At 58.4% G+C, this 12,465-nt stretch overlaps 1 long non-coding RNA gene across 1 annotated transcript; it reads right to left on the minus strand.

Annotated features, from left to right (window-relative positions):
* Positions 1 to 578: 578 nt before the first annotated feature.
* LOC132229557 (uncharacterized) lies at positions 579 to 4,264 on the minus strand. Its single transcript, XR_009451711.1, has 3 exons — positions 3,995 to 4,264; positions 1,972 to 2,135; positions 579 to 920 (listed from the first exon to the last, which is right to left on the minus strand). It is a non-coding gene; the product is annotated as an uncharacterized LOC132229557 (long non-coding RNA).
* Between the last annotated feature and the right edge of the window lie 8,201 nt (positions 4,265 to 12,465).

Consider the following 12,465-nt stretch of genomic DNA (forward strand, 5'->3'; position numbering starts at 1 on the left):
GGTGTCCCCAGCAGGCCCCTCCATCTGCTCCGGGGCAGTGGATGGGGTGGGGGACCCCCGGGGTCATGCCCCCAAACGGAGCCTGGGATGCAGGTGGGGAGGTGATGGGAGGGAAGGGGCGGCGCCAGGGGGTGCGCCCAGCTGGTGAGCGGTGATCCTCCCTTATCCCAGCATCAGCGCCTCGCTGCTTTTCCAGGCTGGAGTTTCAGATCTCGTTTTCACTTTGGCCTTTGATCACACCCAGAGGGGGTGGCGGGTGGGCCAGGGAGGGTGGGGGCGGGAGCCTTGAGAGACACGGGGGAGGGTGGATTCCAAGGCGACACCCCTCCCCCTCTCTGCTGTCAGAAGTGATGCTCCGAGGACAAATGACAAGGGTGGCCTGGAGCCGGTACTTGGAGGATGGAGGACGAGGCTCCCACCCGGGCACCGCCACTGCCCACTCTGTCCCTCCCCCGAAATGAAAATAGCTTTGTTGCACCCTTCTCCCCATTATTACAGTCCCCATATTTGTTGAATAAGGCTCAGCGGGTAAGGAAGAGACGTTCCCGAACCTTCCCTCCCTATCGTTGCAGAGACCTCTCCACCAGGGAGACAGCACGGCCTCGGACCGTGTGACACCTGTTTTTCCCTCTGGTGTGTTCTGAGCATTTCTCCTGTCGGTACACTGACAGCTACATTCAGTGACAGCGTACGATTCCTTACTCGCCCGTGTCTAACAGAGTCCTCAGGCCGGACATGAACTTGTTTCTGATCTCGGCCTCCTCTTGCTTTCCTCTCCCGCCGGACGGCTCGCATCAGCTCCCCGTCTCCTCCGGCTCCGTCCAACGAGGGGGTCTCGGCTCACAGGCCATGCGCTGGTCCGGGAGGTGGGCGGGGAAGAACACGGCCCTGGATCAGGAGGCCTGGGTTCAAGCGTTGCCCTGCCACATGCGAAGGAGGAGGAGGACTCGGATAAGCTCCTTACCCCTGTAGACCTCAGTTTTCCAACCTACAAAATGGGGGGAATAACGAACTCTCTGCGCAGGGCTGCTGCGAGGCGTTCGGGACTTGTGGGTGTGCGGGGGCTCAGTCCTGGGCTCGGCTGAGTGCCGGGGGCTCAGTCCTGGGCTCGGCCGAGTGCCGGGGGCTCAGGCCTGGGCTCGGCCGAGTGCTGGGGGCTCAGCAGGCCGAGAAGAAGCCGAGGCAGAGGCGGGGGCCGCCAAGGCAGGCAGGACGGCCGAGCACAGGCGTGGAGGGACTCTGACATTCTCCATCCTTCATCCTCGCACCCACCCGCCTCCCCATGGTCATTCCTCACTTCAAAAAACCCTGCCCCACACGCACACACTCATTGCGGAGAAATGAGAAAACGCGGAAGGATTCTAGGAAGCAAGCACCATTCCCTGGCGATTTGACCCCTGCCAGTGAACTCCTGTGGCCACTTCAGGTCATGGATTTGCACGGCAGAGCCTCCCCAGGCCCGAGGGCCCTCCCCACCGAGCCCGGAGGCCTGGGCCTGGCCCGCAGTGAGTGGATGTAGGGTAGCTGTGGGAGGGACTGTGCAGCTGAGCGGTCAGCACCCAGAGCAGGCGATGGAGGAAAGCTGGTGCCTCGGGGCCAGGGGCCGGGCAGTCCTCGGCTGGGGTGGCAGCCCCGGGGCATTGGAACCCGAGGGTGGAGGGGAGGGCCACTTGGTGGAGTAAGCGAGCGGCATTTCGGAGGAGACAGCGCGTCCAGAGGGGAGGACTGGGGAGCAGAGGAGACAGGGGCGGGAGGGACCGTTTGCAGCCAGAAACCTGCGCCCGGGAGGGGGGCCGCGGGATGAAAGATGCGGTGGGCTCTGAAAATGTGTGTGTCAGCAGCGGGCAGACCACGCCAACACTCGGCGCTGCCAGGCAGGGAGGCACTTCCAGGGCGAGTGTAGAAAGGGCCCCAGAGCCAGGTCGAGCTATAACTCTCCTGCAGGACCTACTTACACCCCAAGAACCCCACCTTCTCCAGCCACCTCCGGGACGGGGGGCGGGGGGCGGGCATCTGGGGGTCTCTCGTCATTCTTCATCATCCCCCTGCCATCGCCCGTCTCCGCAGGAACGTCCTTCGTCTGGCCCGCAGGGTTCGTGTCACCCCACGGAGCGCGGGCGCCGTGCCACTGTACACTTCGGAGAATCATTAGCAGAAATCATTAGCGAGAATACAGCCTCCCCCATAAATCTCCCCGCACCTGGATCGGCTGTCCGCGCCTCATTTCCATCTCCCGAACTTTATGGTTTGTCCCTCGTTTGATGAGCGCCTCTCCCATCAATTGTGCCGTAAGTGCTTGCAGAGAAAGACCCCCTGCACTGACCCCATCTCAGACAGACGCGTCTGGGCTCCTCGCCCTGCATGCTGGGGGGAGGCCCCCTCCTTGGTCCCCTCCTCTGCTCGTCCCTCAAAGGGCAGCTAAAAGACGCGGTGCCCGCAGCCTCTGTCACAGATGGAGGCAGAGCTGGGCCCAGAGTGTGGCTGGGGCAGCGAGGGGAGGAGAAGGGGGAAGGGCCCAGGACTGGCTGCTTGGCGTGGTGTGGTGTGGTGGGAGAAGGGTCCTGGGGCAGGGGTCAAGAGGCTGGGGTTATCTCTGCCCTCAACTTGCTGTGTGACCGCAAGCATGTTGCTTTCCCTCTCTGTGCCTCAAATGCCTCATTGGATGCATGAGAATAATGCTGCCCATCTTTCATGGTTATGGTGAAGGTTGAGGTCATTCATTCACTCATTCGTGCTTTCAAAAACCACTCGCTAAGTTCATCCAGGCTGTACGATTCCTTGGATACCTGCTATGTACCAGGCCGTTCTGGGCTCAGACAGAATCAGCAAGAGACTCGAAAGCTGGCCGAGCTGGAAACCCGGGGTGGTTAAGAGCCAGGGCCTTCATGCCCAGAAAATGCGGCTTTTGAATGCTGGCTCTGTGACGGACCAGTTGTGTGACCTTGGGCAAGTCTTTGACCTCTAGGAGTCTCAGTTCCCTCATCTGTGAAGGGGGGGGTGAAGTGAGTGACTGTGGAGGATACCTAACGCTCAGCGTACACTAGACACAGGACACCCATGGCCACCAAGAGGACGCAGAGAGAGAGAGAGACAATGGCTTTCCTAGGGCACCGAGGGACTGGAAAACGTGAATGAGGGTATTTCGAGGAATGTGAGCAGGGAGGGTTTCAGGCCTTGCCTCTGTGCCCCACTGGAGCATTTGGAAATGGCGGAAGAACCCCAGGAAAGGGGCTGAGAGGAGGTTAGGGCAGAACGCGGTTTTCCGGATTTCCGCCCCTGCAAAGGCAGGTTGCTCCCAGGGCCTGTCCTCAGGAGACCTCGGGGCCCCAAGAGGTGCCACTCCGCAGGCTGGGGTGAGGTGGTGAAACCGTGGGCGGGCCCTGGCCCTCCTAGAGGCCGATCTTCAGATCTCGAAGGCTCCCTGGCTGTGTCTGGAATGCCTCTGGGTTTTGGGACACAGAGTTCAGCCCCATCTGCCCACGGGAGGGTGCTGGGAGGAGCCAGGGAGGGGCGGGGACTGTGGCTGGGGAGGGTGCTGTGAGCGCCATCAGGACCATGGCCAGGGCGGGTCATCTGGAGAGGAAGCTGTGGAGGGGACGCCTGTGGGACCCTCGGGACTGGCCCTCCCCGGAGGGCAGGAGGGGCTCGGCACTGTGATCTTTGTGACTGGCATTGGCAGAGATGTCCTCAATTCCCACTGTGGGTGGCTAGGGAGTCACACGGCCTCGGGCAAGTTACTTAACCTCTCTGAGCCCCAGTTTCCTCTTTTAAAAAAAGGTTCTTAATCTCACAGATCTCAGAAGGTTTGGGGGAGGATTAACTACAAACTTCTTAGTTCGGTGCCAGGCACATAGTAGGCACTCATTAAATCGTGGTAACTGTGTTCACGATGACATATATTTTGTTGTATTACCTTCTTCCAAACGTAAGGGCAGGATTTCTGTGCCCATTTTAAAGGCAGAGAAACTGAGGCCCAAAGTGGCGCAGAGCTTACATGGCTTTAAGCAGCCAGATGGTGGTGAAGTTGGAATTAGAACCCAGGCCTCTGACTCCCATCTCTCCAGGGTGTCTGCGCCCAGTGTGTGAATTCCCAGGAGCCGAAAACAAAGAGCCGGGCCTTGGATTCATCAACACACTCCCACGGGGTGACTCACCTGCCAGAGCGAGAGCAGGGACCTGCCCCAGCACATTCCCGCCCCCTGGCCTGGCACAGCCGCCCTGCTGACCCGAGGGCCAGGAAAGGGGGTGCAGAGGAGAAGGGGAAGGAAGGGGTTGATGCTCTGAGGGCCTGAGCGCCCAGGGTGGTGCCCTTGGCCTGGGAGGCAGGACAGTGGAGCTGGGGTGGGAGTGGGGTGTGGGGCCGGGTGGGCGCCACAGGCTGGGAAGCAGCTTGCAGGTTTTACAGGTCACATTATCTTTTATGGGCATCCTAAAAAGAATGTCAGGCACTGGAGGGCTTCCCCACCCCCTCTCCCTCTCTCTCTCTCCTCTGATCACTGCAGTCGCCACTGCAGGACTTTTTTCGCAGGCCTGGCCCTAGGAGCTGGGCGGTCGCACTGGTACCAGCTGAGCACTGGGCCTGGGGACAGCGGGCTGTCTGTTCCTGGGTGGGGTGGAGCGCTGTGGCTGGCGGTAGCCGCACGTTCCCTCCCGCTTCCGGCTGGAGGGGGCCCATGGCGCCCCCATCTAGCTGGGACATCATCTAGACCTCCAAGCACAGACTTCCCTCCACTCCTCTGCCTCTGTCCACAGAAGTCCCCCCACCGTGGGGATTGCCTCGCTCCCAGCGTCAGCTCCCTGGCACGGCGTACCCCAGATCGGAGGGAGGCCCATGGGTCCCCATGAAGACCCCGACTGTCCTCACTCTGTCCTGGGGGCTCCATGTGCGTGTATGTATGCGTATGTGTGTATGTGTATATATATGTGTGTATGTGTATATGTGTGTATGTATGTGTATGTGTGTATATGTGTATATATGTATGTGTATATATGTGTGTATGTGTGTATATACATGTGTGTATGTGTATGTGTATATATGTGTATATGTGTGTATGTATGTGTATGTGTGTATGTGTGTATATATGTGTGTGTATATATGTGTGTATGTGTGGGTATATGTGTGTGTATGTGTGTGTATATACATGTGTGTGTATGTGTGTGTGTGTATGTGTATGTGTATATGTGTATGTGCGTGCATGCGCGTGTGCCCGCACACATGGAAGGGTACATTACTAGGAGGAGGGCACTCAAAGACTCTGTGAGTCCCTATGGCACGGTGGTTAGCGGCATTGATTTTGGGTCCCAGCTCCACCACATACCATCTCTGAGCCTCAATTTCCTCATCTGTAAAATGGGGCGATAATAATAGCTCTTAAGTTTGCTGGGGGAAGTCACTGAGTTCACAGGGCCTGGCACATAGTAAGTGCTCAATAAATGCTAATGATCATAATTAGTATAATTATTAATCAAGTCTGGGTATGTCTGAGCCGCTGCTCTCTGTCCCTGAGGACTCGAGGAGACGGGAGTGTGGGCTGGTGTGGCAGCAAGAGCCACCGGGGTGACACAGCAGGAAGAACTCCAGGCCATGATACCAGTGACAAGGGGGCTGAGGGTGTGACAGACAGCTCTTCCCTCCGAAATGGTTAAGAAATAGGGGAGGCTAGCCAAGAAAGCAAGTGCTGCCCAGGAAAATTAGGCAGCGGGCCTAATGAAAACTAGGCAGCGGGCCAAGTAAGAAATGTGACCTTCCTTCTGCCTCTCTTTTCTTCCCTCTGAGCCTGGGATGGGTGGGGCAGGGTGTTTGCCTTCGGTCACTCTCAGGCAGGAGATACCAATAGGATGGACGTTGGGGGGCGGGGATGGGGAAGGAGGAGAAGACGATGGTCGGGCTCTGGGAGATGGTGTGGAGCCGGAGGAGGCTGGTCCACCAAATCTGGCCGCGGAGCCAGCCAGGCAGGTTTTCAGGGCCTGCTGGGATCCCAGAGAAGCGCTAACACAGCCCATCATTTTACCTGCAAGTAAACGAAACCCCAGAGGCGAGGTGGCTTGCATAGCAGGCAGGAGCAGGGTCCTGACTCGGCTGGGATACCTCTGATCGCCCTGGCTCGGGGCTTAGCCAGAGGAACTTAGCCCAGTCCTTTGGACACCTGGCTTTCTCAGGCTGGGACAGCTCGATCTCTGGGGCCCAAGTCTCAAACCCGCTCCCCCCGAGTGCCTCTAAGAGCAGCCCCTAGCTGGGGTGGCCTGATGGTGAAGGCCCGGGGGGCTCATGTTCAGCCTGTGTTTCTCTTAAGCTGACGTAGTGGGATGTGCTGGCCCATAGTGGATCTGCGTTGCTCAAATAAAAAATAATGCTTACTCCCCCGATGTAAGGAAGACGATGGCATATTGGCATGATGAGCCAGATGCATCCCCCACCTTCATCTCCCCGGCAAGGTGGCAAGGTCCCGGCAGGGAGAGGAGCTCCGAGGTCAGGGTCCACTCTGCATGCCAGCCTCGGTCCTGCTCGCTGCTGTGTGGCTAGCGCCCCGGGCAGTGCTTGGCACACGACAGGTGCTCAGTAAACATGGGAGAATGAATGAACGGATAATGAATGAATGGAGAATGAATGAATGAATGAATGAATGGGTGGATGGATGGATGGATGCAGTTGCCTGGGGAGGCCTGGCTACGAAAGTGACACTCCAGCTGAACTCTGAGGGATAGGGAGGCGGAGAGAGAAGGGACAAGCCCTCCAGGCAGAGGGAGCAGCATGGGAAGGCTCTGGGGCAAGAAGAGCCCGGTGGAGAGTGTGGGTGGGACGCAGTGAGGTGGAGGCCATGGAGCCAGTTCCTCTCCTTTCTAGCTGTGTGTGTGTCCTGGTCTGTCCGATGGGATAAGAAAAGGACGGAGCACGTGGGGAGTCGGGAGGATGCAGGGATCGATGCACAGGGCCCACCATGGCCAGCCCCAAGTACTCAGTGGCTCTAATATAATAATAATAATAATAATAATAATAATAATAATAATAATAATAATAAATAATAATAATAATAATATAATAATAATAATAATAATAATAATAATAATAATAATAATGCCGCATTCTTCATTTTACACCATGCCCCATGCCCCATCCCAAACCCAGCCCAAGCTGCCGCCTGGGCTGCCCCTCCTGCCCCGTCCCTCCTGAAGGTCGCCTCCCAAGGTTATCTCTGTTTTTCTCTGGATTCTGTGAAGTCGCACAGGTCACACTCCGGGGCTGAAAAGTGTTGCTTTTTATAGCCTTTCCTGATGGCAAGGAATGCTGGTGGGGCCGTCCCCGAGGCCTGGCCCCTGGGCAGAGAGAGGCCTCCCGGGCTGGGGCCCCGCCGCTGGACACCCCGGCCGTCTGGGCCCTTCTAGGCTGGCACCCACCCCTGCCAGGTGTCAGAGGGGCAGGGAGGCTGGCAAGAGGCAGGCTGCCCTGGATGGAGACCAGCGCTCCCGATTGCAGCCCTGGTTTTGGACAAACCACTCTTCCTCTCTCGGTTCCGTTTCCCCATCTGTCAAATGAGACTGTTGGGCCTTGCCTGCCCCCCAAGGTAGTGAAGAGTTGGGAGGCTTTGGAGAGAAAGAGGCAGAGCGTTAGGTCCTGTGATGGCGGGAGGAAAGGGCCAGGGGCCGGGGAAAAGGCAGGCAAACGCGGTGGGGAGGCTCCCTTCGTGTTGGAAGGACAGGCAGGAGGAGGGAGGAGTGTTTCTGTGGGGCAGGCACTCTCTCTCCTTCAGGTCAGAGCCTCAGGGTAGACTTGGTAATCACCATGGCTACCGATGGGGAAAGGGAGGCTGGCAGAACTGAAGTCGTTTTGCCCCAGGTCACCTGGCTTGTAAGTGTCAGAGCTGGGATTCCAGCATCTGTCCCCGGACCTGTCCCTCGTTTGGGTCACTTCGGCAAGCAGGCCCCCTTGATGGCTGGCACAGAGCATCAGACGGGGGCTGTGTCCCTGGGCAGGAGACCTCCACGTTCCACCAGGCATGTGCCCGGCAGCTCGCTCTCCAGTCTCTGCAGTCCCTGCCTCTCCCAGCGCCCCCCAGGAGGGCCTGGCTCCGGGGTCCCGGCCAGGCCCTGACCAGAGGGCTTGCTCAGCAAGACCAGTGCTGCACTTTGCTTCCCCCCTCACCTGCTCACCCTGCCTCTGCCGTCTCCTCCCTCCTTTTAATCTGGTTCTTATCAAGGATGATAACATTCAGCAATAATAAAATGCGAGTCCACTTTCTAACAGCTGATTGCTCCCACGCCCTGATTCAGCGATACAGAAGCCCACGTCCTGTGCTGGCCTGAGGACACCTGCATGCAGCCACCCCCCTCCATACCCCCCACCCCACCCCGTGGCTGTCTGCAGGCACTTCCATCACCCCCGGCCCCTGCCCCCTGCAGGTTCCCTGGGGAGCAGATGCTCTATGAGCATCTCAAAGCTGCTTCCTTTTTGCCAAAAGGACCCAAGAGAGGGGCAGGAGAGGGCTCGAGACCAACCTGTGGGGCCCACCTGTGGGTCCCTTTCTCCAGGTGACAGCAAGCGACAGGGACCATTGACTGAGCAGCTGCTCTGTGTTAGGCTCTGTGGTGTTTTCGGGCATTTTCTCAACGAATCACCAATAACAGGTGCTGCCCCGCTGCAGTGGCTCCTGCAGTGGCTCCATCGTTGATCATCGACCCATGAAGCAGGAGGTCACGGCACATGCCCAGGTTGCGGGCTCAACCCCGATCGTGCAGGAGGCAGCTGATCAATGATTCTCTCTCATCATTGATGTTTCTCTCTCTCTCTCCCCCTCTCCCTTCCTCTCTGAAATCAATACAGATATATATATATTAAAATAGGTATTATTCTTAACCCCATTTTATTCAGAGATGAGGAAACAGAGAGGACAGGTCACTTGCCCAAGATCACACAGATATTTGGGTCAGGATTTGAACTCACGGCGGCTGGATTCCAAGGTCCAGACTCTCAAGCGCTCTGCCTCCTGCCTCCTGCCTGTGTTCTGCCAGGTGGAGGGCACCCGCCGAGCAGCATCTGTCCTCACACCACATGAGTGGTCCTGCCCAAGACAGACAGACCTGGGACCCTGCCCCTTCCCTGTCCGTCCCAGGTCCGAGGTGGCAGGGCCGAGTGGGGGTTCCTGCTGCTGCCCAAGCTTGGGCCTGCTGCCAGGGCTGAGCCGCCTGCACCCGATGAGGACCTTTGTCCCTTAATAGGTCCTCCTTGGTACAGGACGTCCCAGGGCGGAGGGCACAGCCTGAGTGCCAGGCCTGGGCAAGCCCTGCCCAAGCCACTCCCCAAGCTCTGGAGCTGGGGGAAGGGCACCCTTGCCTTTGACTGCAGGCATGGGTTTCCCTGCCAACAAGAACTGGGGCTCCCAGTCCCCTCCAGCCAGAGCAGGACTTAGGGGGTGCCAGGCATGGTGGCAGCCAAATGGGCAGCCTCGGTCTTTCCTCAATGTTATCTACCCCATCCACCCCACTCTGTTGTCAACTTCACACTTCTTGCTCCTCCCATCTCTACCTGCCCCTCCTCCCCCCATTCCTGGAAAGTATCTGCCCTCCTCTCTGCCAACTTTTGAGCCTCCACAGGCTTCAAGGCCCTGCTCCTGGCACCTCCGCCAGGAAGCCCTCTCTGACTGCTGCCGCCCATCACAGTCTCTCTTTCCTCCCAGGAACTCACAAAGCCCTAATGCAGAACACGGCATTATCCTTCAGTTCTCTTCACCCAACTCCCTGATCCCCTCCTGTGTGCCAAGCCCTGTGCTGTGCTCTGTGGGGCAGGGGAAGAGAAACAATGATTGACATACGACCCCAGCCCTGTGGGTGCTCTCAGGCCTGGGGGGAGCCAGATCACCTTATACATTCCCACGGCACTTTTTTAAATAGCATGAGCCTTGATCAACCATGCCCCTCAGGTCCCCAGGACTCTAGTCCCCAGAAGTGCAGGCACCTGGCTCAGCCCTGGCAGCTGGCTGATAGTAGGTGCTCAATAAATACTTGCTGGGCCCGGCCAGCATGGCTCAGTGGTTGAGCACCAACCTATGAACCAGGAGGTCACTGTCCGATTGCTGGTCAGGGCACATGCCCGGGTTGCGGGCTCCATCCCCAGTAGCGGGTGTGCAGGAGGCAGCTAATCAATGATTCTCTCTAATCATTGATGTTTCTATCTCTTTCTCCCGCTCTGAAATCAATAAAACTATATTTAAAAAAATAAAATACTTCTGGATAAAGAATGAATGAATGAGCCCATACCTGAGGCTTCCTTTCCTGGACTCTACATTCCTTGGGGAAGGGACAAGGTGGGCTTATGCTCAGGAAAAGCCGGGGTCTCTGGGAGCTTGGAGGAAGGACATGTAACCAAGACAAGGTGGGTGCCAGGGAAGTGCTGTCTCACTTGAGACCTGACAGCGGAGGGGTAGGGGCAGGGAACAGGCAGGGAGGGCATTCTGGGAACGCCGTGCTGTGAGCGAAGGCCAGGGCCATGAGCACAGGGCACTTCTGGGCAGAGAGAAGGCCAGTGTGATGGAGCGGGGGGGGGGCCGAAGACAGGAGGGGCGGCGGCAGGGCCACCCCAGGTGGGGCCTCGGGATCAGGTGAAGGAGCCTGGGCCACATCCCGCAGGCCCTGGGAACCTCTGCTGGGCTTCGACAGGGGAGTGATGGCTCAGGTCCACTGCCGGGGGCACAGCGGGTGGGCAGGACCAGCCGGGGCCGGTGCCCGCTAGGAGGCGGCGGCAGAATTCCAGGGGAGCCAGAGGGCGGCCCGATTTACTGCTTCTCCTTCCTCCACCCAGAGAGTCTGGGCTCCCAGGTCGTAACCTCTGGGGACCCTTGGGGCTTGTTCTGTCTTGTCTTCCACTTCCAGATGGGAGCACTGAGGCCCAGAGTGGGGGAGGGCCTTGCCCAAGGAGCTGGGGTGAGGAGCCAGGCCCCCGGTCTGGAGCCGGGAAGGGTGGGGGCAGGGGTCCATCAGAAGGCCCTGCTCAGGCCACAGGCAAGACCAGGGCATTTAGAACTGTCCAGACCTGGGGGCTGAGGATGAAATAATCCCTCCAAGTAGTGGGGGTGGGGAGCCACTGGAGGACAAGGCTCGATGGGACCCCAAGCCCACTGTGCCCCCAGCCCTGGCGGACGTCTGCCAGCCTTGCTGGCTTCAAAGAGGCAGCCTGAGTCATAAAGCAATAATGTGATTACTCCAACTGCAGGTGGGGCCGGCCATGGCCACCCTCCGAGCACCTCCATGCGCCTGGCACTGTTGCGTTGAGCCCACATGATAACCCTGTGAGGAGACGGGGTTATTGACCCAGCTCACAGATAAAGAAACAGAGGCACCGACCAGTGACAGAGCTGTCGCAGCTCTGAGTGTGAGGCAGGATTTGAATCTGAGAGGCCTTGGTTACAGTGGGGCCGGCACAGGTGATGCCAAGTGAAGACTCGGGCAGGTCTGGGTTCAATCTCTCAAATTAACTGACCCTGAGCCAGTGGTTCTGCCTCTCTGAGCCTCAGTTTCCTCTCCTCCCTTCCCGGAACACGGGGAAGAGGATGGGTCGACTCCACGGGGGCTGTGAAGACACAGGAGGTGTCTGTAAAGTGCCGGAACAGAGGGGCCCAGCGGCCCAGCAGCCAGCTTGGCCTTTCCCGGCCTCTGCACGTCGCCTGCACCCACTCTCCCTGGCACATTCAGTCTCTGCCCCACGCCCATTTGCATGCCAAGCTGCCAGCACTGGCAGGTGAGCCAGGCCCGCCTCCCGCCCTCCCCCTCCTATGCACGGTGGTGGGGGAAAGGGCTAGAGCCTGGGGCTGTCCTGGTGGGGGATGGGCAGGGGCAGGGGCTGGGGCTGGGGTTGGGGGAAAGTGGGCACTGGGCACAAAGGGTGGCCATCCTCGCTCAGGGCCCGAGAGTTCTGGAAAAGGGGGCAAAGGCTTCTCCTCTTATTCCTCCAGCCCTCGCTCAATGAAGGTATTTAATGAGCAAACACACGCTTAAAGAGAAGGCCTGATTCCGGGAAAACTCTGGCTCTTCTGAGATGCCAATCAGCAATTCCCTCTTTCACATCCCCTGACTGGCCTTGGTTTGGTATTGGCTTCAGCCCTCAACTTCCTCATCTGTAAAATGGGGGTGAGACCCCGTCCTGGGTGGTGGCGAGGCTTCCATGAGAGCACACAGGTGCTGCTGTTTTAACTCAACCGGATATTCTCCTGCCTTCAGCTCTCAGTCTGAAGTTCCCCCCTTTTGAGCACCTGGGGAGACCGGGGACCTGCACCCCCAGCTCCTGGGGGTACAGGTGGGAGCAGAACCTGGGCGCCCCAACTCCTGCCTCTGTGCGTCCTTGAGGTGGCAGCGCCGAGATACCATCTCCCCTCCCGAGAGCCCAGAGGAATTTGGACAGCAAAGAAAAAACAAACCCAGCCTAATGTTTTTCATTTTTGCCTTGAACAATGCCCGTTTCTCGGCTGATTGTTAAGC

The sequence above is a fragment of the Myotis daubentonii genome, chromosome 3, assembly GCF_963259705.1.
Source record: "Myotis daubentonii chromosome 3, mMyoDau2.1, whole genome shotgun sequence".
NCBI lineage: Eukaryota > Metazoa > Chordata > Mammalia > Chiroptera > Vespertilionidae > Myotis > Myotis daubentonii.